Source organism: Hyperolius riggenbachi, chromosome 10 (genome assembly GCF_040937935.1).
Source record: "Hyperolius riggenbachi isolate aHypRig1 chromosome 10, aHypRig1.pri, whole genome shotgun sequence".
Classification (NCBI taxonomy): domain Eukaryota; kingdom Metazoa; phylum Chordata; class Amphibia; order Anura; family Hyperoliidae; genus Hyperolius; species Hyperolius riggenbachi.
The window spans coordinates 117,697,467-117,721,248 of NC_090655.1; the positions used below are offsets into that span (position 1 = coordinate 117,697,467).

The following is a 23,782-nucleotide window of genomic DNA, read 5'->3' on the forward strand; positions in this document are numbered from 1 at the left end:
ATACCCCCTGACTACATATACTGGGCGCATATACCCCCTGACTACATATACTGGGCGCATATACCCCCTGGCTACATATACTGGGCGCATATACCCCCTGCCTACATATACTGGGCACATATACCCCCTGGCTACATATACTGGGGACATATACCCCCTGCCTACATATACTGGGGACATATACCCCCTGCCTACATATACTGGGGACATATACCCCCTGCCTATATATACTGGGGACATATACCCCCTGCCTACATATACTGGGGACATATACCCCCTGCCTACATATACTGGGGACATATACCCCCTGACTACATATACTGGGCACATATACCCCCTGACTACATATACTGGGCACATATACCCCCTGACTACATATACTGGGCGCATATACCCCCTGACTACATATACTGGGCGCATATACCCCCTGGCTACATATACTGGAGACATATACCCCCTGCCTACATATACTGGGGACATATACCCCTTGCCTACATATACTGGGGACATATACCCCCTGCCTACATATACTGGGGACATAAACCCCCTGCCTACATATACTGGGGACATATACCCCCTGCCTACATATACTGGGGACATATACCCCCTGCCTACATATACTGGGGACATATACCCCCTGCCTACATATACTGGGGACATATACCCCCTGCCTACATATACTGGGCGCATATACCCCCTGCCTACATATACTGGGCACATATACCCCCTGGCTACATATACTGGGGCCATATACCCCCTGCCTACATATACTGGGGACATATACCCCCTGCCTACATATACTGGGGACATATACCCCTGCCTACATATACTGGGAACATATACCCCCTGCCTACATATACTGGGCACATATACCCCCTGACTACACATACTGGACACATATACACCTGGCTACATATACTGGGCACATATACACCTGGCTACATATACTGGTCACATATACCCCTGGCTACCTGTTCTGTGGACATCTCTACCCCTGGCTACCTGTTCTGGGGACATCTATACCGCTGGCCACCTATTCTGGGGACATCTATACTGCTGGCCACCTATTCTGGGGACACCTATAGACCTGGGGCTACCTATTTTTGGGGAACCACTGCTGTCGGATTGAGTGTATTTTGGGGAACTGCTGCCACGTGAGAGGTGTCTACCATATTAAGGGGGCATTCTGCCGATTTATGTGAAATGCTGTCTATTCATGTGCCTCATGACTGCTGAATTTGTCTTGTTGGGGGCCTCATGGTTACTGAATTTGTCTTGTTGGGGGCCTCATGATTTGTTGGGGGCCTCAAGATCGCTGAATTTGTCTTGTTGGGGGCCTTAAGATCGCTAAATTTGTCTTGTTGGGGGCCTCATGATTTGTTGGGGGCCTCAAGATCGCTGAATTTGTCTTGTTGGGGGCCTCATGATTTGTTGGGGGCCTCAAGATCGCTGAATTTGTCTTGTTGGGGGCCTCATGATTGCTGAATTTGTCTTGTTGGGGGCCTCATTATTGCTAAATTTGTCTTGTTGGGGGCCTCATGATTGCTGAGTTGGTCATGTTGGGGGCCTCATGATTGCTGAATTTGTCTTGATGAGGGGGGCTCATGATTGCTGAATTTGTCTTGGAACATGCTGGAAGGTACATACTGAGGGAGGGTGGGTGAGCGCGAGCCTGCTAACTTCCTGTACATTTGGCTCCACCCATAACTACGCCCACATGTATTATATAGTCACGCCCCTTTTTCGGCGCAGTGCTTGGGGGGCGCAATAATAGTCTTTGTCCCCGGGCGCTGAAAGCCCTAGCTACGCCTCTGTCTGGAAGTATGGGGGGATAATGCCTAAAAGCCAAGAGCCGAGGCTGCCATATGCAGAGTAAGTAAGCGCAGCACCTTAGGGATATACCTTTCCGTGCTCCACTGAAGATCTACCTTCCCCATACTTTCAAGTCTCTATGATCACAGGTCTGCATGAGGCCATTAGGGGACCCCTTTATCACAGGCCAAGACCATCGAGCCCTCTTGGCAATACAGGTCTCATAGCAGCTGCTATGGTATCCTACGCCACTGAAACCATATGCAAATTAACCTGAATAAGTATTTATAGTCAATTAAAAGCATCAAGGAATGATTAAAATATATCTATACACAATTATGTGTGAAAGGGTACTTGAGATACGGGCCTTACCTCACAACAGGGGTACTTGGCCAACACAGGGATTGGGGTATATGCTGTAATAACGTTGAGTAACACTTGTAGAGCACATTACCTATCATGTGTATTTACAATAATACGACACCAGTGGATTCAGAATCCTTGAATTCTAGGCTCTTGAGTACAGTACTCCTCAACTCAGTGGAAGGAAAGAGATACAACTTCTAGAATTACTATGACTAGTAACTGTCTCTTTGCTGACTGCCAATAAAGTTGTTTGAGAGTGAAGGATTCTGGGGGCTGTAGTCCGCGGCGCTTCCTGGGTGTACAGTATCTGCTGCTCAGGCTGTAGTCGCCGTAGTACAGTCAGGAGCTCCGGCTGCCGGAGGAAGCACTGAGCAGTGAGGTGACGGTTCAGTTCCCGGATCAGCGAGCAACGCAGAGAAATATAGGAGACGCCCTGAGAATTCACGTCCCTGGTGGCTGCTGCTGGAGAGGGCAGGTAGGTGGGCGGGCGAGAGGCGAGTGTGTACTGCTCTGGAGTCAGCAGTGAGTGCGCATATAGCAGTTCCTGTATGCTTACATGTCTGTCACATAAGTGCTCTCTCTGTTGTACAGCACTCTGATCAGTGTGGCTATACAACATAGGTGCTTTAATCACTTTACAGAGGGACAGTCCAGTAATCTTATGTGGCAAATAGCCCCCTGCTCACTGTCATCTTGCACTGTCTGCCTAGGTGTGTGTTCTGCATCACGTCAAGTGACACTTTCTGGTGCAAGTAAATCGGAACAGTTCTTACTGCAGTTGAAGCTGCCATCTAAGCAAACTATATCTGTTCAAAACACAATGTTGTGGATCTTATTTGTAATTTGTGTCCTCTGCTTATTTGATCCTTGTATGACACTATTTATAAAAGGTCAACTGGATTTTTTTTATGATGACGCTTTGAGCACTGTAGTTAAGTGAAAGGAGTAATGGACCATGTCATGTCCAGGGCTGGTGCTCCAACAATCTAACCTACACGTCGAACTAAGGCCTCGTTCACATCATTTAGCGCAGATGGATGTGCGATCGGAACGCAACGCGTCCGATCGCACGCCATCTGCGCTACTATGCGCTGCAGATCCCATTCATTACAATGAATGGGATCTGCGCTGCGATTACCAAAAATGCGTGCAGCACGCGATAGCGCAATTGCGCTGCCATGCAGCGCATATGATGGGAACGGTAGAAGGGCTGTCTATGCACTTCTACCGTTCTTGCGCGTCGCACACTATACGCGCTGCCAAAATGCGCACAGCAGCGTGTATAGTCTGAACGAGGCCTAACCTACATTCCATAGACTTTTACTATCCCCTCCCCCAACCCTAACCCTCCTGGTATACGTTTGATAGTGGATGTAGGAAAATTCGACGTGTAGGTTATCACGTCGGAACACCGGCCTAAGGGCCCTTTTCCACTTCATGCGTTGGTATCAGACCCGGATTTACATTACAGGAGCCTATAGGCTCAGTTGTTCTGGCACCGTAGACTTCACCCTCCATGCACCTACAAAACCTGTTAAACCGCACTGCGAATGTGCTGGCTAGCCCCACTGGCACTTCACCCTTACTTCCCTTGCCCAATGTCGATAGCCACGGAGGTTTCTTTTATACTGAGTGTACCTCTGGCTACCTAATACTAACTAGAGGTGCCCTCAGGTATTAGTTAGCTAGAGGTGCCCGCGACTGAAGGGAGATTTCGTCAGTGGAATACCGAGAGCTGCATGAGTAACCTCTCATTTATGCTCTACTTGGGACTCTGCATATGGAAGGAGGGGCACTAGAAGAGGGGATTGAGCCACCTATTCATCATCCAGTGCCTACAGGCACAAGCCTATATTGCCTTATGGTAAATCCAGCCTTGGTTTGTATGCGTTAGTGTAGTATGCTTTAGTACGTGTTGGTATGCATTTTTTCCATAGAAGTACATTGTGAAAAGATTTCAGTTAAAGGACCACTATCCCAAAAATTGTAAAATTTAAAACACATGTAAACACATACAAATAAGAAGTTTGTTTCTTCCAGATTAAAATGAGCCATAAATTACTTTTCTCCTATGTTGCTGTCATTTGCAGTACGTAGTAGAAATCTGAAAGAACTGACAGGTTTTGGGGTAGTCCATCTCTTAATCAGGGATTCTCAGCATGGCCTTTATCTTTATAAAGACATTCCTTGAAAAGGATTTATACAAAGATGCTGGCCAGCCTCCCTGCTCGTTACACAGTTTTTTTTAGCAACTGGTCGGAGCAACTGCCATTCAGGGCTGGTGCACACCGAGCGGCTTTTTGGGCGTTTTCAGATCCGCTTGCGGCTGCGGATCTGCTTGGTCAATGTATCTCAATGGGGTGGTGCACACCAGAGCGGCAGGCGTTTTGCAGAAACGAAAAATGCCTGGGTGAGGCATTTTTTGGATTGCGGATGCGTTTCTGCCTCAATGTTAAGTATAGGAAAAACGCAAACCGCTCTGAAAAACGGCACTTCAGAGCGGTTTTGCAGGCGTTTTTGTTACAGAAGCTGTTCAGTAACAGCTTTACTGTAACAATATATGAAATCTACTATACTGAAAACCGCAGCAGCAATCCGCAAAACGCTAGCAAAACGCCATAGAAAAATAAAAAAAAGCGTTTAAAAATCTGCTAGCATTTTGCGGATCTGCTAGCGGGTTTTGGTGTGCACCAGCCCTCACTAAGTGCTTTTGAAATTAAAGAAAACAGAGAATCCCCCATGAAGAGATGGGCTAATCCAAAACCTGTCTGTTCTGTCAGATTTCTACTACCTATTGAAAGTGACAGCAAGATAGGATAAATCTAATTTATGACCCATTTTACTCTGGAAGAAATGGACATCATATTTGTATGTGTTTACATGGATGTTAAATGTTACAATTTTTGCGATAGTGGTCCTTTAAAAAGCGTATAGTGAGAACCGTGCCATAGGAAAACATGGGCATTACTTTGATAAACAGTTTTCTTTTAGTTATAACTGAGAGCAACTGATTTTGTAAAAGGGGCTTTAGGTTGTGCAACGCCCTGAGCTAAACTACAGTTTGGTGCCTCCACCCATTCCCCCAATTTTGACCACCACTACCGAGAATACCCTGTTAGGTAGCCAGGACTACACTTAGTTATTAGTATTATACAGTCAAATGTGCCCCCTGAAAGTACATGGGAGGGGCACAAGAAAATACGTCAAGTCTGCCTGCCACAAGAACGAGTATACAGGCTGATGCTGTCTGGCTTGTCTCCATGCACCTCTTACGCAAGTGAGGTGTGGAGCCATGGGAGCCATGAAGACCGGACAATGGGTAACTGGCTGGTAGAGATCTCCCATCGCTGAATGTCAGTAGGTGAGTAACATCTTGCCACGGCTGGGCAGGGCTGTGAAGTCAGTACAGAAATCATCTGACTCCTCAGTTTATGAATCCACTGACTGACTCAAGGTACCCAAAAATTGCTCAGACTACTCGACTCCTACTCCGTATCCACAGCCCTAGTGCTGGCGATAGCACTTGATGGGGTGTCTTGCCAGCACTCCTGACCATGTCACGCCCTGAACAAAGGCTTAGGTGAAAGGCCGGCCCTGATCAAGGCTATAACTATAGACCTTTCTTGCAACTATGTAGGATAATTGTTAAAATGGTGTTCTGTTGCCAACAAACACCATGTTTCTCCAACCCATGCTATTTCAGACTTTGGCATTCACCGCTGTGAAAGTGAAAAATGTTACCTGGCAATCTTGTGTGAGTATCAGGCTGAATACACTTTTACTGTATATGGGCTGATTACTGTAACTTGGGGTTTACCACAGAAAGGTGACAATCTATTATAAAATGTAATGGTTAATAGCTGCTTTTATAAATATGGCGTTCCGAGTCATTATTCAGTAGAAATGGTTTATCTAATGATGAGCTAATTTTTTTTTTCTTCTAATATATAGGTTTCATGGGCCTGTGGTAGTACACTGCTCAAAAAGGTTAAATGAACACTTTGAAAGCACATCAGAATTAAATAGGAAAAATATCTTGCTAGATATCTATACTGATATGGATGAGGTAATTTGTTAGGAACACAAGCACACCACATTGTTTGATGGAAATGATAATGATCAACCTACAGAGGGCTGAATTCAAGGACACCCAATATCCAAATGAAAACAAATTATGCAGCAGGGTAGTCTACTTTGCCAAAATTGTATTGCAGGAAATCAAAATCATACTCAGCAGCAGGTATGGCCCACATGTGCTTGTATGCAGGTCATTTTGTAAAGGTGCGTACACACATGCGACTATAGTCGTTTGAAACGATCATTTCAAACGACGATCGTTTAAAAAAAAAAAAGCAGCCAACGTCCATTAAGTCTAACGACGGATGAGCTAGATCGTTAAAAACGAAAGATCTAGCTTGGCGGATTTTTTCCAACGCTTGACATGCGCATTTCGACTATTTCTCTATGGAACTTTTCATTTTTATGCGCAATAGTTGCTTTACGTGATGTAATGTTCGTTCTAACGATCAGATCGTTACACACCTTTAAAATCCTAACTTTACTTAGGTCGTTCTTTCGTCAATTAAAAGTTCGTTCGTCGTTCACAACGAACGATTGTTGTCGTATGTGTGTACGTAGCTTTAGGCATTGGCACAAGTCATTCTGTTGCTGCTTGCCCAAAGGAGCAAATACCAGCCCTGTCGATTGGTTAAGAACTTCTATGGACCTGCCATCCCACTGCCTGTCTTATGAACACCGGTCATTGGTTGAGAAGCTAGGTGCTAGAGTAACTGCCTATCTCCTTGAATTTCTCCATACCCTTGAAGAATGTATTGGAAGAGATGGCAAACCTTTTGGCTATGGCATAAAACTGGTGCAAAATTAGTGAAGAAAAAAACAAACAAAAAAAACAAACAAACTGAAAAGAGGACAGAAAAATGTCAGTGGCCTCTACGTATCAAGCTATTCCTGCTTTGGTGGTCGTCTCATTGTTGCCCCTCTAGTACACCTGTTTTTAATTGTATCAATGCCAACGCAGCTGAAATTGTTCAACAATCCCATTTGCTATTTAACTGATCAGATCGTTATCCCAGAAGATTCATTGACTTAATCTGATTTAACAGTGTTCCATTAATTTTTTTGAGCAGTTACATTTTAGTCCCATTTTATAATAAGACTGACCTGTCACTTCTTAGATTTCCAGTACAGGTTGGGCTTATACATACTTCAAACTAGCTAAAGCTAGGGATGGCCAACAGGATGCTAATACTTTTCATCTGGTGCAAAATCATGCAGATTTATGCAACTTGATAATGGACCAATCAAATCCTACCTCAGCTTCATGTGACTAGGTTTTCAAGCTAGATAAACGTCCAGGGAAAAAAAATGTAATTCTGCTTCAACTTGGAATTATTTGCATCTGATTGATTATCTCTAGCTACAGTCTCTGAATCTTATCTGAAAAAAAAGGATAGTATATACATTTTCCCCACTGCTTCTAGTTTACCTTTCAATCTTATTAATCTGTAGTACAGTACTTATCAACCTTGTGCATTTCACATTAGCGCTTTAGCTCATACTAAGTAGAGAGGATAAATGAATTGCAAATTTTTCTGACTTGCTTAATTGTATTGCATTTTTTATGCAAATTGAAATTGGACCTGCGAAGCTTGGATTGGTCCAGCTTCAGTCTGCACAGGGCTGTGGAGCTGGACTCGAGGATGCAGAGTCGGAGCAATACTTTAATTTAAACTGTAATTAAAAGAGAAAATGTGATAAAATGTTCTTCTGTATTTTTCTGATAATACAGTAACCAAGCAGCTCGGGGTGATCCAAAACCACAAGGAGATTATAGGGGACTAAAAGAGACCAAAAGCCCTCCTACTACAAAGCAATGCGTAGGTTAGTTAGCCTTCTTAAAACGGAAGGAATTTACAATAATTCAGCTTTTAATTGAACATCTGTGGTTACTCACAACGCACCACTACTGAATATGCAAATTATCTCTTTATGCCCTTGAAAGCCAGGCTAGCATCCAGAACTGCTGGTGTCTAGCAAGCCTATAGCTATAGCCTCTGTAAAATTTAAAGCTATAGGCTTGCTAGACACCAGCAATTCTGGATGCTAGCCTGGCTGTCGGGCATAGAGATAATTCTCTGATAATAGTTATCATAAATAATTTATATTTAACAGTAATAGCAGTGGTTAGTCCACAAATATATTTCAATAAAGCAGTCATTTGTATGAAGAAAAAAAAAGTGTGTGCATCTATCTATCTAGTTGTGACTGTATAGCTGATGTGTACACAGGAATCTTTTATATATTATACATAACATCTCTGCTGAAAAAATAAAGCCTGATGGGTAGTTGTCACTAGTAGGGATGATCAATAAGATGCAAATAATTTTTGTAGATGCAGGTTTATGCAAATTCTGTATGCAAATTGATGCACTCCTTTTGCACATGTAACTAATTAATTTCATATATTGTTTAATTTGGGTTTATACAGTAGTACTATACTCTACATATGCACTCCCCACACAGCTGTAGTGAATCCACTGAGAATGTTGTGCACATTGAACTCAGAGATATTGACTATCACCCATAAAAGCATGAAGAATGCATAATGGTGAATCAATAAATCCCCTAATTTTCCTGCAGAGTACCTGCACACCACTCATAGCTGTACCCACAGTTACATTGCCCAGGGCCTGATAGATGTTCGTTGTTCATGTCTTCACCCTCTACAAGTACTCTTACCAAGAACTACTTTTGATTTCTATTTAACAGCTACTCTACCTAAGTTTAGTTAAAATGCATCCCTGGTGTACATAAAAAAAAAACAAAAAAAAAAAAACAGAGGTACACTAATGCTTAACCTATTTTGGTTCCTGGCACTCCCGCGGCCGATCGTGCACGCGCACTCGCGGCCGCGGATTCGGTAGCCAAGGAATCAATGTATCGGGCTATGGTGCCCGATCACTGATTGCTCTCCCCCGCTAAAAAAAGCGACAGCTTCTCTCGGAAGCTGTGCTTTTTCTGGCTGTCTCCTTCCCGATGCGTCACTCTAAGCGCGTGCTACGCTTAGAGTGACGTCATGTAAACAAACTCGTGGCCGCCATCTTGTGGCCAAAAAGTAGTACTACACCTGAAAAAAATTTTTTAAAAAAAATTAACACACATTTACATTATAAATCTATTGTTTACCTCCCACCCTCCCAAAACTACCCAAATAAAATGTTTACTATAAAAAAAAAAGCATTACAATTAAAAAAAAACATGTAAATATTTACCTAAGGGTCTAAACTTTTTAAATATCAATGTAAAGATGAAATATTTCTATATTTTTTTTTATTTTAAACTTGTAAATAGTGATAGATGCAAAATGGAAAAAAATGCACCTCTATTTCCAAATAAAATATTGTCGCCATACATTGTGATAGGGACAGAATTTTAACGGTGTAACAACCGGGACATATGGACAAATACAATACATGAGTTTTAATTATGGAGGCATGTATTATTTTAAAACTATAATGGCTGAAAACTGAGAAATAATGAATTTTTCCATTTTTTTCTTATTCTTCCTGTTAAAATGCATTTACAGTAAAGTGGCTCTTAGCAAAATGTACCCCCCAAAGAAAGCCTAATTGGTGGCGGAAAAAACAAGATATAGATCAGTGCATTGTGATAAGTAGTGATAAAGTTATAGGCTAATGAATGGGAGGTGAACATTTCTCACGTGAAAACGACGGAACGCGAATGGGTTAAAGGGAAGATCCACAGAGTTATTAAAAAAAAAAAAAAAAAAAAAAATAATCCACCTACCTGGGGCTTCCTCCAGCCCGTGGCAGGCAGGACGTTCCCTCGACGCCGCTCCGGAGTCTCCCGGTCTTCTCTGGTGGCTCACCCGACCTGGCCAGGCCGGCTTCCTGGTAGCCCCCTGTAGTCATCGTGCCGTCCTTCAGATACCCTCCAGAGAGAAGGTAGATGGCTTGATAATCATTAACCTTGATTAACATTGGGTGGATGCTTATTTTAATTGAAATTCACAGTAGATGCTGCTTATTTGTCGTATACTGTACCAATGTTTGCCATGAGTCTTCTGTCCAGCGTTGCTTAGTGCATTTGATGTGCTCCTTGAGAACGATTACAGGAATCATTTGAATCATTTGAGTCTATCAGTTCAGGACTCTCCACTCTGCTGAAAGCCAGGAACACACACTTCTTTCTTCACTCTGTATCTCCTCTGCACCAAATGCTGAAGGCCTGCAGCTGCTTTGTTGCATGCATTTCACATCTGAACAGATTGCTGCAATGCACGGCAACAGCGGATGCGCTGTCAATGTCCATGGCACAGAACATTTGTTTGTAGAGTCTCCATTGCATCAGACACACATAGCATGCCGTGTATGATATGTCTAGGAGCATTCCATGACATGTCAACAAAGCATTCCAAACACCACATCAGAAACAGTGGATTCATTAACAACGGACGTGTACAAACGGATCCTATACTTATGATCGGGTCTGTCAACATGTCAATTAATGCTCTGTGGTAAACTAAACAATTTTGACAGCAGTGTGAATTGAACCTCACTGTTTTGTTCATCATTGACATCGTATTTATTTTCCCCAATGTACTCTACTCATGACATTTGAACTTACCATGTCAGCAGATTGAGTGAGAATGAGGATCTTGTGGTTCTAGGGACTGCATGGTAGTATAGGTAGAAGAGTCAGTCTGGGATTTGGAGATCACTAGTGACCCAGGACCTGATGCAATCCCAAGAGCAAGAACATTCAAGAACATTGTCAGCCATGGGTTTTGTTAAATCACCTCTTGTAGGACACCTTTGTCAAGGAAAAGGAGCTGGTCTCCACCTCTGTTGTACAGGATGGGGAGAGTAACTAAGCAAAAGGCTTAGGTACGCCACCGGTGAGTTGGGCGCAGGGTGAGCCGAATGACCTCTCACTTAGCTTCAATTCATATTCGCAGCAGCGTTTAATACTATTTCCCCTCAGAGTCGTAGCAACTCAGAGAGAGAAGTAATTCAGGGTCCATCGATGGCCAGAACCCCAGATTACCCTTATGCGCCCCGCGCACTATTACATTACTGTTAAATCGGTACGCAGCTTCGATACTCGGTGCATAGCGCCGAAACCACCTGCTTCATCATATATCCCATCTGGGGATTTGGAATGAGGTATACGTCCATCAGTAACCATTCACATCACCGGTCCGCCACATTACTGTCACTGTACTTACGCAACCATTTCAGCCCGCAGGTGTTTTTCACCTTATGCAATTTTCACCTCCCATTCCTTCGCCAGTAACTTTATCACTACTAATCACAATGAATTGATCTAATGAATTGATCTTGTTTTTTCCTCCACTAATTAGGCTTTCTTTGGGTGGTACGTTTTGCTAAGAATTATTTTTTTCTAAATGCATTTTCACAGGAATATTAAGAAACAAATTGAAAACAATTCATTATTTCTCAGTTTTCAGCCATTATAGCTTTAAAATAATACATGCTACTATAATTAAAACCTAATGTATTTTAATTGCCCATTTGTCCTGGTTATTACACCATTTAAATTATGTCCCTATCACAATGTATGATACTAATATTTTATTTGGAAATAAAGGTGCATTTTTTTCAGGTTTGCATCCATCGCTATTTACAAGCTTATAATTTAAAAAATGTTCGTAATATACCCTCCACACATGCATATTAAAAAAAGTTCAGACCCTTAGGTAACTATTTGTTTTTTCTTTTTTTTTTTTTATTGTAATTTTTTTTTTCATTAAAAATTTTATTTGGATAATTTTTGGTGTGAGAGGTAAACTGTTAATTTTAAATGTAATAATGTGGGTTTATTTTATTAAAAAAAAGTATGTAGATGTAGTTTTACTATTTGGCCACAAGATGGCCACAGTGAGATTTAATTTTTTTTTAGCCCTGTAAGTAAAGTGCTCGCTTCCAGAAAGTATTAGGAGGACGGAAAACTTTTTTTGTTTGTTAGAAAGACGGTGGTTTCTGATAAGAAACCGTCGGTCTTTCTATCGGGGACTTAAATCAATGAATGGGAATTGTTTGCTAAGGCTCCCAAATCCTGTAGCATTGTGAGAAGAAGGTAACCAAAGCAAAAGTGACTGAAGTTGACAGCTGCCTCATTGGTCATTTCATGTGCATGAGAAAGGACTCTCATTGACCCAGATCACTGAACCAATGGAGAGACTTGGCAGGCGCAGAACACTCCTAGCGACAGCGATCGGGGGGTAGGTTTGGCTAGGCCACACTTGCGCAAAAGAGCCTGACTGCTGCAACTGAAACCGGTTTACCAGGGGTGATAGGATGCGAACTGAGCCACCCAGGAGGACAGTGAAGGTGGCAATGGTGTTCATGGGGTTGGAGGAAGCTCCTTGTACATATTCTTTTAAGTTCATCACCTCAGGTTTCCTTTAATCATAATTCACGTTACTAGATAGGATGACTGATCAGTAATTAGTACAGTGACCACTGTAGCCACTTGGCACATGGTAGTTCCAACATCTTGAATCCTGTCTGGACTGGTTTGTTTGGTCTGCTGCCTTCATGTGCCCCTTTAGGAATACAGAACTAAATATGGTGATGAATAAACATGATGTTTTTTTACTTCCATGCTTCGCTACCTTTAATGCAGGCATATGCCTTCCCCTGTGGAGAAGTGAACTACTAGAGTATATGGGATTGGGAACGTTTTCATCATGAATACATTAATATTTCTGCCGTTATCATTGCTGCTGTTCTTGTAGTTATTACTGTAAATCTGCTAAAGCCAGCAGCTTCTGTAAATCAGCAGCCTGACATTCTAAGTCATACTTCATACTTCTTTATTGAGAGGTGGAAAGTACCACAACCTCTTCTTGCTTGCCATTATCCTGGCAGCAAGGCTAATCAGAGATTATCTAGATCATATTTAAAATGTGATTTTCTGATGCTGTCCCCAGTCCATCATTAAAAGCAATATAATTAGCTGATTTTACTATTGGTTAATGTACTTTTTAATATGATCTTGTTTACAGCACATTTCTTTTGTAAGAGTTATTGCTGTGTTTAGTTCTGTGGGGAACCAGAATTGCCATGCAACCGTAATTGGCATTTTATACAGAAAACTGTATTACAATTCAAAACATACATCCAATGTTCTTCAGGTAGCATCATGTATACGATATATTGCATAGGAAAGCTCTGCAGCCTCTGTCGGTATCCTGAATTCCCCAGAAGCCGTGATCTTCTACTGTCATCCTTCTGCAAAGGTTTTCTTCCAGGTGTGAGATCTTTATTATTTTGCATTTTCTGTTTGGGCAGCTCCCTCTCTGTCCTGCTGTAACTTTATTCTGACATTGGTAGGCATAAACTAGACAGTGTTATATGCAGTTTTTAAAGCGTATGATTAATTCACCACTGCTAGCAAGACATTTATTAAAGAGGACCCAAATTAAAAATACAAGATTTCAGAAATAAAATCTATTTGATAAAATATAATAATAAATAGTCTTTTTTCAGCTGCATGATGACAAATATAAAATATTTTACATTTATTTGAGGAACCCCTCCCTTCCTTTCATATTGCCGGGACAGAATCCTGCAAACTTGGGGAGTAGGTGGTGTCCGGCAAAGAAGGAATTGCTAATGGCTGCCGCCTGTATGACCCTAGTTATAAAAAGAGAAGGGTGAAAAGCATGCACTGAAATGCTCATAGCCTTGAAGGAGTGTTTATTTATCTTTGTATGTGTCAGAGTGATGCAACTAAATATTTGAATTAAAAAAATGTTTGGTTTGGGTCCGCTTTAACTACTAAGGGAATCCAATATATCTCCAAGATGACTGAGTGGGGTGAAGAAAAGAATAGTACTTTTTCCCATCTTTTCCTTTTCTCTTGCCTCAAGAAACCATAATTTGCTGCTATGTGCAATTCAATATAAAGGAACATGCCAAATTGTAGACCTGGTCAGTCATTTTCAATGTCTGGGCTGTGTCAAAGCACTTGAGAGGTTCAGATCTGTTGCTTGTAGTGTTTTACAAGTGCTTGCTTGACTCATTCATTGTAATAGATTTGCATTGGGTTACTTCCAATAGGATTCTCAAGGGTTTACTTCACTTTTGCATGTCACTTTCTGGTTAATCATGAGGTTCAGTGGACACTAGACGTGTACCTTCTTCTAAGGACTAAGGCTTGGTCCACAGCAAACTGGATCACGGAAAGCCAACCAGAGCAGATGGTGCATTGTCCTCTCCAACAGTGAGCAGTGGTTCAGTTGAAGCCTGTAGCAGATGCGTATCCACCTCAGGCTTCTGTGGGGAACACGTGCGCTGTCTGGAATTATTGTGCAGGTTGAAGAGGGTGCCTTCAGAGAACAGAGCAATGAGGTTGAGGTGGGTTCCTTGAGAGGACAGAAAGTTGCATTTGAGGAGGGTGACTTGACTGCCCAGAAGGATGAAGTTGAGAAATGTACCTTGACAAACCAGAAGGAGGAGGTGGAGGAGGGTCCCCTGAGAGACTAGAAGGATGAGGTTGAGGAGGGTTCCTTGACAGACCAGAAAGGTGCCTTGACAGACCATAAGGATGAGGAACAGGAAGGTGCCTTGACAGCCGGAAGGATAAGGTTGAGGAAAGTGCCTGAAAGTGACAGACTGTAAGGAGGAGGTTGAAGAGGGTGCCTTGTCAGACCAGATGGATGAGGTTGATGAGGGTGCCTTTCCAGGAAGCTGAGGATGGTGCCTTGACCGCCTAGAAGGCTAAGTTGGAGGAGGGCGCCTTGACAGACCAGGTGGATAAGGTTGCGGAGGGTACCTTGACTACACAGGAGGAGGAAGCTCCCAAACCATTTTTAAAATTGAGATGTGAACTTTTGCCTGAAAGTAATACAAATGAATAATTTCAGTCTATTCGAGCAACTTTTTATCTTAATAAAGAACACTCTTATCCCTTATCTATAAAAAAAATGAGATGTATGCTGAACAGCATTCAGTAGAGATACTTTTCCTATTCATAATTATGTGAATGCATTGATTTCATTTCAGTGGAAGGAACCAGATAATGAAACTATTTTTTCATAAATCATCTGAGCACAGATTTCCTTCTGATAAAACAGAAACTGAAAAATTGACTAAATGTCTAAAATTAGGTCTTGCTATTTCTAAACTGTCTGAAGACTTCCCCAGTTCTGTCCGAGGATTCGACAGTCTTAAGATGTTTCAGGCATTTTTTGCTGATGAGATCTTGGGAGGCTGTTGCAGTGGCAGTATTTTCTAAGTCTTGAGAGGTCTTTCCGAGATGAATTTTATGTGTGCAGTATGTGAAATAAAGGCGCCAGGAAATTTGAGCGCCGGAATATAGTCAATAAAAAATGTCGGTAATATTTACTGATATTTTATTTTTTCAGGATCATAATTTTCGCTAGTAAAATATTTGTAAACATTACTGAGATTTTACTACAGCTAATCCTAACCCTACTCTCACACAGAATTCCTCCCCCCCCTCCCTCTAATGTCTAACACTAACCACACACACACCAAAAAAAAAAGGAAACTATTTGTTTTGTTCCGCCAGCTCAGTGATACTCTTAGGCCTGGAACCTACTACAAAACTCTATCGCTAACCGCAATCGCTAGTTTTGTATGAGCAGTTTGTGAGCGATTTCATGAGCGTTTTAGGGAGCAATTATAAAAAGTGTAATCAATTTGCCAGCGGTTGTGTAGCGATTAGCGTTTTAAAGTCTGATTAGTCCTTTCAATTAATTTTAACTTTGGTACAGTGTACAGTAACTTTAAAAACGCCAGCAAAATCGCTCCGTGCAAGTTTTGATGATCATTTACGCCAGTGATTATATACTTTACATTGAAGCACAAACGCTAACAAAACGCTGCATGTCCTGGGTTTGCGGTTTTGCTAATCACTTCTGTGGAATTTTCACCATCCATTTACATTGGCAGAGCGTTTAGGGAAATCGCTAGCGATTTCTCACGCTCCCTAAACGCTCAAAAAATCACTCTAGTGGGTTTCAGTCCTCAGATAGTGATGATCAAAAGAGATGCAAATATTATTGACTTGCATGCATATTGAATGCAAATTGGAACTGGGAAAATTAAATCTACTTCTGCTAATTTTTTTTAACTCCATTCCAATGCATCTTGTTGACCAAACATCAAGCCAGCTTGAAGCGCCGATCATTTAACCTCTTTCGGACAAGCTAAGTTGAAATCTACAGCCTGTTTATGTCTGCCTAAGCCTTCCAGGGTGTACATTTCATCTTCCACATTATGCACGCCGCACTTACCTGCCGCAACCGCCGATTGCACTGCTCTCCCGCCTCTGCAGATTACTCGCCCTGCTGTTGGTATGACGACAGAGCTCCGTGAGCTGATAAGGAGCCAATTTCATTGGCTCCTGACCCTGTGATCGAAGCAGGTGGTTTTGGCGCACAGCGCTCAACACCGGGAGCTGAAACTAGGTGCCCCATAGTATCAATGTAATTTGCGGCTTTGGCGATTGCCGGACCCTGAATTTAAACCTCCCTTCAAATTGCGATGACTTGCGGGTAGAATAGTATTTATTGCTGCCGGGAGTTTAGCGGAAGCAGGGTGGGCCGTCATTTGGCTCACCCTGCACACAACTTACTGGCAATGTACTAATATGTACGCCCTGTGATCACTGTAAGCCAATTAACTGTGTGTGTGTGCCAGCTAGAATATTAATTTTGCTAGCCCTGGAACTGATATGACACTGCATGTGGGATATGAGGTAATCAATTAGAATGTGTCACAATATCTCTATAGTTGCGGAAGTTGGACTGCAATAGCATTTCTCCCTGATAACTAATTTGAGGTCATAAAGCTACTGTGTGGATGTACAAACAAACACTTTTAAAAGTTGGAAGGACATAAAAAGTTCAGTAGGTCATCGTTTCTGTGTGAGAGCTGAGTAAACAGCAACGCAGAAAACCTAATTAAAAACATGGGTTTCTAGGAAATTCCTGTGGCGGAAAAGTTTTACAGATATGCTGCTTATTACATCAAACATGCTTTTTCTCTCACTTGGTCCACACTTGCTGGAGTGGTAGCATATCTGTTTAGTATAGATAAGCCATGGGTCTGCTGCAGTGTCTGCTGCACTAAAAGTGTATGCATGCCATTTTGTTGAATAAATGCGAGTGAGTGAATGTGAGTTTGGTAGAGATATATTAAACTGTTTTTAGACAGGTTTTTTTGGTGTTTGATCTTTTGAATACAGGTTATTGGATTTCTTTCTGCTTTTATTTTGTAGAGACTGTACCAGTATGTTACTGACTAGAAATCTAATGCATTTTGGGCCATGTGCAATTCACTTTTTCACCTGAGTTTTCTCCTAGGTGATATTTTTTAACTGGTCAATAAAATGCCCTTTAAGCCCCCAGAAGGCAAGAACATGCTCAAAATAATTTTGATAGTACTTTTTAAGCAACTTTTTGGTACTTTTTTAGTTGAAAAGTACTGGAAAGTTAGTTAAAATCAAAGATGAAAAATTATCTCCTAGGAGAAAACTCAGGTGAAAAAGAGAATTGCATATGGCCCTTTGTTCCTTAGGGCCGGTTCACACGGACGGCAGGCGGCGTTGGGGCGGCCAGGAAGTCGCGTCGTCCTGTGACGTCCCGTTCGGTGGCGGCGGTACAGAGATCGTCGCGATCGGCCTTTCTCGTCTCCGCAGGGGGACATGAAGCCGCGCCGGCTAGCCCTGGACGTTGCATGCGGCTTCTAGGGACGGCCGAAACGATGCGTTAAATCGGGATCAGAACGCCGCGTTTATGCAATCGACGGTAATCGACGGTAACCGCGCAATGCTAAACGCTCCCATTCACTTGAATGGGAGAGTTTTTAGCCGATGAGTCCCGAACGCTTGACGGTAGACGCCGCCAAGCGTCCGTGTGAACCGGCCCTTAACCGCTTCAGCCCTCAGTCGTTTTCACTTTATGCACCCGAGCAATGTTCACCTCCTATTCATTAGCCTATAACTTTATCACTACTTATCACAATGAACTGATCTATGTCTTGTTTTTTCCGCCACCAATTAGTCTTTCTTTGGGGGGTACATTTTGCTAAGAGCCACTTTACTGTAAATGCATTATAACAGGAGGAATAAGAAAAAACGGAAAAAATTCATTATTTCTCAGTTTTCGTCCATTATAGTTTTCAAATAATACATGCCTCCATAATTAAAACCCACGTATTGTATTTGCTCATTTGTCCCAGTTATTACACAGTTTAAATTATGTCCCTATCACAATGTATGGCGACAATATTTTATTTGGATATAAAAGTGCATTTTTTCCTTTTTGCATCCATCACCATTTACAAGCTTATAATTAAAAAAATGAAATATTTCATCTTTACATTGATATTTAAAAAGTTTAGACCCTTAGGTAAATATTTACTTTTTTTTTTTATTGTAATGTTTTTTTGTTTTTTTTAATTAAACATTTTATATGGGTATTTTTGGGATGGTGGGATGTAAATTGTATTTTTTTTATGTAAATATATGTGTTTGTTTTTTTTTTTGTTTTGTTTTTTTTTACATTTAGATGTAGTTTTACTTTTTGGTCACAAGATGGCAGCCATGAGTTTGTTTACATGACGTCACTCTAAGCCTAACATGTACGCTTAGTAAGACGTAGGAGGACCTAGTTTCTACGTCCAGGAGGCTTAAATAGTTAAAGGACAACTGAAGGGAGAAAAATATGGAGGCTGCCATATTTATTTCTTTTTAAACAATATTAGTTGCTTGGCAGCCCTGCTGATCCATTTGGCTGCAGTAGTGTCCAAATAACACCAGAAACTACCATCTAGTTAATCTTATTAAATCTGACAATAATGTCAGAAACACTGATCTGCATATGTTTGTTTAGAGTCTATGGCTAAAAGTATTAGAGGCAGAGGATCAGCAGAATAGCCAGGCAACTGCTTAAAGTGGCCCTTAACCATTTCCCCTCCCCCGGGACGAGTAACTGCGTCCCTGCAAACTGCCATAACTCTGTGCAGGGACGTAGGTACTACGTCCCTCTCGCCACGCCCCCCCCGCGCTCGGTACCGCCGCTCATTACCGCTGATCGCCCGCCGCTAGATCAATGAATGGGAAAACAAATCCCATTCATTGATCTAATTCCCCGTGTGAATGGCTGCAGCCGTCTATACAGACGGCTCGGCCATTCATTCATTCCTTATGCGTAGTGCTTCCGTTTCCGTACAAACAGTACGGAGCTGAAGTCACTACTGAAATTGTAATATTACATCCCCCTTTTTTTTTTTTTATTACAGTTTATTATCCCTAGTTACCTTTTTTATTTTTATTATTATTAACCCCTGACCTCCCACACTCCCCTAAAGTTAACATTTTTTTTTTTTTTAATAAAAAAAAATTAAAAAATTAAAAAATACATAAATAGTTACCTTAGGGACTGTACTTTTTTAATATGTATACAAAAACTGTATACTACAATTACATTATAAATTATGGGCCTGTAATTGGGGATAGATGCAAAACTTAAAAAATGCACCTTTATTTCCAAATGAAATATTGGCGCCATACATTGTACTAGGGAAAAAGTTTAAACGTTGCAATAAACGATACAAACGGGAAAATAAAATGTGTGGGTTTTAATTACGGTAGCATGTTTCATTTTGAAAATATAATGGCTGAAAACTGAGAAATAATGTTTGTTTTTTTTTTAAAAATTTTTTCTTATTCTTATTAAAACTGAGTTAGAAGAAAATAATTTTTAGCAAAAAGTACCCCCCAAAGAAAGCCTATACAGTGGCAAAAAAAACAAGATATAGATTGTTTCGCTGTAATAAGTAGTAATAAAGTTATAGGTGAATGAATGGAAGGAGCGCTGACGGATGAAAACTGCTCTGGTTTTTTGAGCAGAAAAACCCTTTGAGGTTAAGAGGTTAATTCTTGCAGCGGACAGAAGGAAAACCTAAAGAAATTCACCCTGTATGTATTTAGAAAGTTTAGCCTAATTCCCCATCATCTGCGTCTAATCACAAATTGTAATATGCTTTCTCCCCTGTGTCAGCCTGCTACTACAGCTAAGCTCATTCAAAAGCTCAGGATGTTTAACAATATGACTGCTTCCAGGAAACCAGAAAGTAGAAACCCTGGACATTTATTTTAGGATTTTTATCAGCTGTAACAAATGTTGTTCTTGAAAGGTTATTATGCTGTTGCATATCTTTTTATAGCAGAGAGGAAGTTCTGAGTTCGGGTTCGCTTTAAAATGAAATAAATATGGCAGCCTCCATATCACTTACACTTCAGTTGTCCTGTAACAAATGTGGGGTCTGTAAACTGATTATCTTCTGCTATATTTTACCGTCTTTATTTACATTTTTGATAAGCAGAAATATTGATTAACATGTACAGGGAATCTGCAAACGTGTCTCTGAGTGAGCTCAGAAAGTGTGTGAGCTGACATCATTAAAATGCTAACATTTGGCTATAGACTGTCCTGGACCATAGAGAGTATAGGTGCCAGCAGAAATGCAGTTTATTTCTGCTGTATGAAGGCACATAGATAAAACCAATTCCCATCTTCACCGACACACTCCACTTACTGTATCCATTAGGGAATTCCCTCACTATCTCCATTAACCTTTATTGGAAGATGAACCTTTCGGGAAAATCTTCCTATTTTATACCTGAGCTGAATGACAATTCACTCATAGTATATTTAGAAAGAGCTACTCTATCCAAATGACAGAAAAAGAGTCTATGGTATTAATAAAGCACATCCTCCATGTTGTAACTGCCCTTTTCTGCTTCCGCTTTAAAGATCAATCGTGAAGGGCCAGAAAACGTGAATGACAGCTCACATGACAGGGCTATTCACAAGTAAATAAGCAAGATTGGAAATAATTTCCTTCGCACTGCACTCTTCCTGTTAGTAATGCTGGTTGTTTTTCAATGGAGTGTTCTGTATGAGAAATGTTGCAGATATCAAGTTATTATTTAGGGCCCATTTACACTTAACCACTTCCCGACCGCCTAACGCACAGAGGCGGCCGGGAAGTGGACCCCGCAAGGACCAGCTCATGCCCAAAGGCGGCGGTCCTTGTAGGGGCATGGGCGGGGCGATCGCGTCATCCGTGACGCGATCCTCCGCCGGCGCCTGTCACCACTCACCCGCCGCAACATCCCGCCGGCCATACGGAAGCGCCGGCGGGATGTTAACCCCGCGATCGCCGCATACAAAGTGTATAATACACTTTGTAATGTTTACAAAGTGTATTATACAGGCTGCCTCCTGCCCTGGTGGTCCCAGTGTCCGAGGGACCACCAGGGCAGGCTGCAGCCACCCTAGTCTGCACCCAAGCACACTGATTTCTCCCCCCCCCTGCCCCAGATCGCCCACAGCACCCCTCAGACCCCCCCCTGCCCACCCCCCAGACCCCTGTTTGCACCCAATCACCCCCCTAATCACCCATCAATCACTCCCTGTCACTATCTGTCAACGCTATTTTTTTTTATCTCCCCCCCCCCCCCCTGCCCACTGCCCCCTCCTGATTACCCCCCCACCCCTCAGATTCTCCCCAGACCCCCCCCCCCCAGACCCCCCACCCCCTGTGTAATGTATGCATCTATCCCCCCTGATCACCTGTCAATCACCCATCAATCACCCCGTCACTGCCACCCATCAATCAGCCTCTAACCTGCCCCTTGCGGGCAATCTGATCACCCACCCACACCGATAGATCGCCCGCAGATCCGACATCAGATCACCACCCAAGCGCAGTGTTTACATCTATTCTCTCCTCTAAACACCCACTAATTACCCATCAATCACCCATCAATCACCCCCTATCACCACCTGTCACTGTTACCCATCAGATCAGACCCTAATCTGCCCCTTGCGGGCACCCAATCACCCGCCTACACGCTCAGATTGCCCTCAGACCCCCCCTTATCAATTCGCCAGGGCAATATTTACATCTGTCCTTCCCTGTAATAAACCACTGATCACCCATCAATCACCCCCTGTCACTGCCACCCATCAATCACCCCCTTTCACTGCCACTCATCAATCAGCCCCTAACCTGCCCCTTGTGGGCAATCTGATCACCCACCCACACCAATAGTTCGCCCGCAGATCCGACGTCAGATCACCTCCCAAGTGCAGTGTTTATATCTGTTCTCTACCCTAAACACCCACTAATAACCCATCAATCACCCCCTGTCACTGCTACCTATCAGATTAGACCCCTATCTGCCCCTAGGGCACTCAATCACCCGCCCACACCCTCAGAATGCCCTCATGCCCCAGCCCTGATCACCTCGCCAGTGCATTGCTTGCATCTATTCCCCCCTCTAATCACACCTTGAGACACCCATCAATCACCTCCTGTCACCCCCTAGCACTCCTATCCATTAGATCAGGCCCAATACAACCTGTCATCTAAAAGGCCACCCTGCTTATGTCCGGTTTCACAAAATTCGCCCCCTCATAGACCACCTGTCATCAAAATTTTCAGATGCTTATACCCCTGAACAGTCATTTTGAGACATTTGGTTTCCAGACTACTCACGGTTTTGGGCCCGTAAAATGCCAGGGCGGTATAGGAACCCCACAAACTGACCCCATTTTAGAAAAAAAGACACCCCAATGTATTCTGTTAGGTGTATGACGAGTTCATAGAAGATTTTATTTTTTGTCAAAAGTTAGCGGAAATTGATTTTTGTTTTTTTTTCACAAAGTGTCATTTTTCACTAACTTGTGACTAAAAATAAAATCTTCTATGAACTCGCCATACACCTAACGGAATACCTTGGGGTGTCTTCTTTCTAAAATGGGGTCACTTGTGGGGTTCCTATACTGCCCTGGCATTTTAGGGGCCCTAAACCGCGAGGAGTAGTCTAGAAAACAAATGCCTCAAAATGACCTGTGATTAGGACGTTGGGCCCCTTAGCGCACCTAGGCTGCAAAAAAGTGTCACACATGTGGTATCACCGTACTCAGGAGAAGTGGTATAATGTGTTTTGGGGTGTATTTTTACACATACCCATGCTGGGTGGGAGAAATCTCTCTGTAAATGGACAATTGTGTGTGAAAAAATAAAACAATTGTCATTTACAGAGATATTTCTCCCACCCAGCATGGGTATGTGTAAAAATACACCCCAAAACACATTATACTACTTCTCCTGAGTACGGCGGTACCACATATGTGGCACTTTTTTGCACCCTAAGTACGCTAAGGGGCCCAAAGTCCAATGAGTACCTTTAGGATTTCACAGGTCATTTTGCGACATTGTTGGTTTCAAGACTACTCCTCACGGTTTAGGGCCCCTAAAATGCCAGGGCAGTATAGGAACTCCACAAATGACCCCATTCTAGAAAGAAGACACCCAAAGGTATTCCGTTAGGAGTATGGTGAGTTCATAGAAGATTTTATTTTTTGTCACAAGTTAGCGGAAAATGACACTTTGTGAAAAAAAACAATTTAAATCAATTTCCGCTAACTTGTGACAAAAAAATAAAAACTTCTATGAACTCACCATACTCCTAACGGAATACCTTGGGGTGT

The 23,782-nt window shown here is 42.2% G+C and overlaps 1 protein-coding gene across 1 annotated transcript in view; it reads left to right on the plus strand.

Moving 5' to 3' along the window:
• The first annotated feature begins 2,457 nt into the window (after positions 1-2,457).
• The window catches only part of MICU1 (mitochondrial calcium uptake 1), a 379,328-nt gene continuing 358,003 nt past the window's right edge, over positions 2,458-23,782 (plus strand). The window contains exon 1 of the mRNA XM_068257773.1: positions 2,458-2,653. The gene's annotated coding sequence lies outside the window, so the exon portion shown is untranslated. The remainder of the gene's footprint in view (positions 2,654-23,782) is intronic.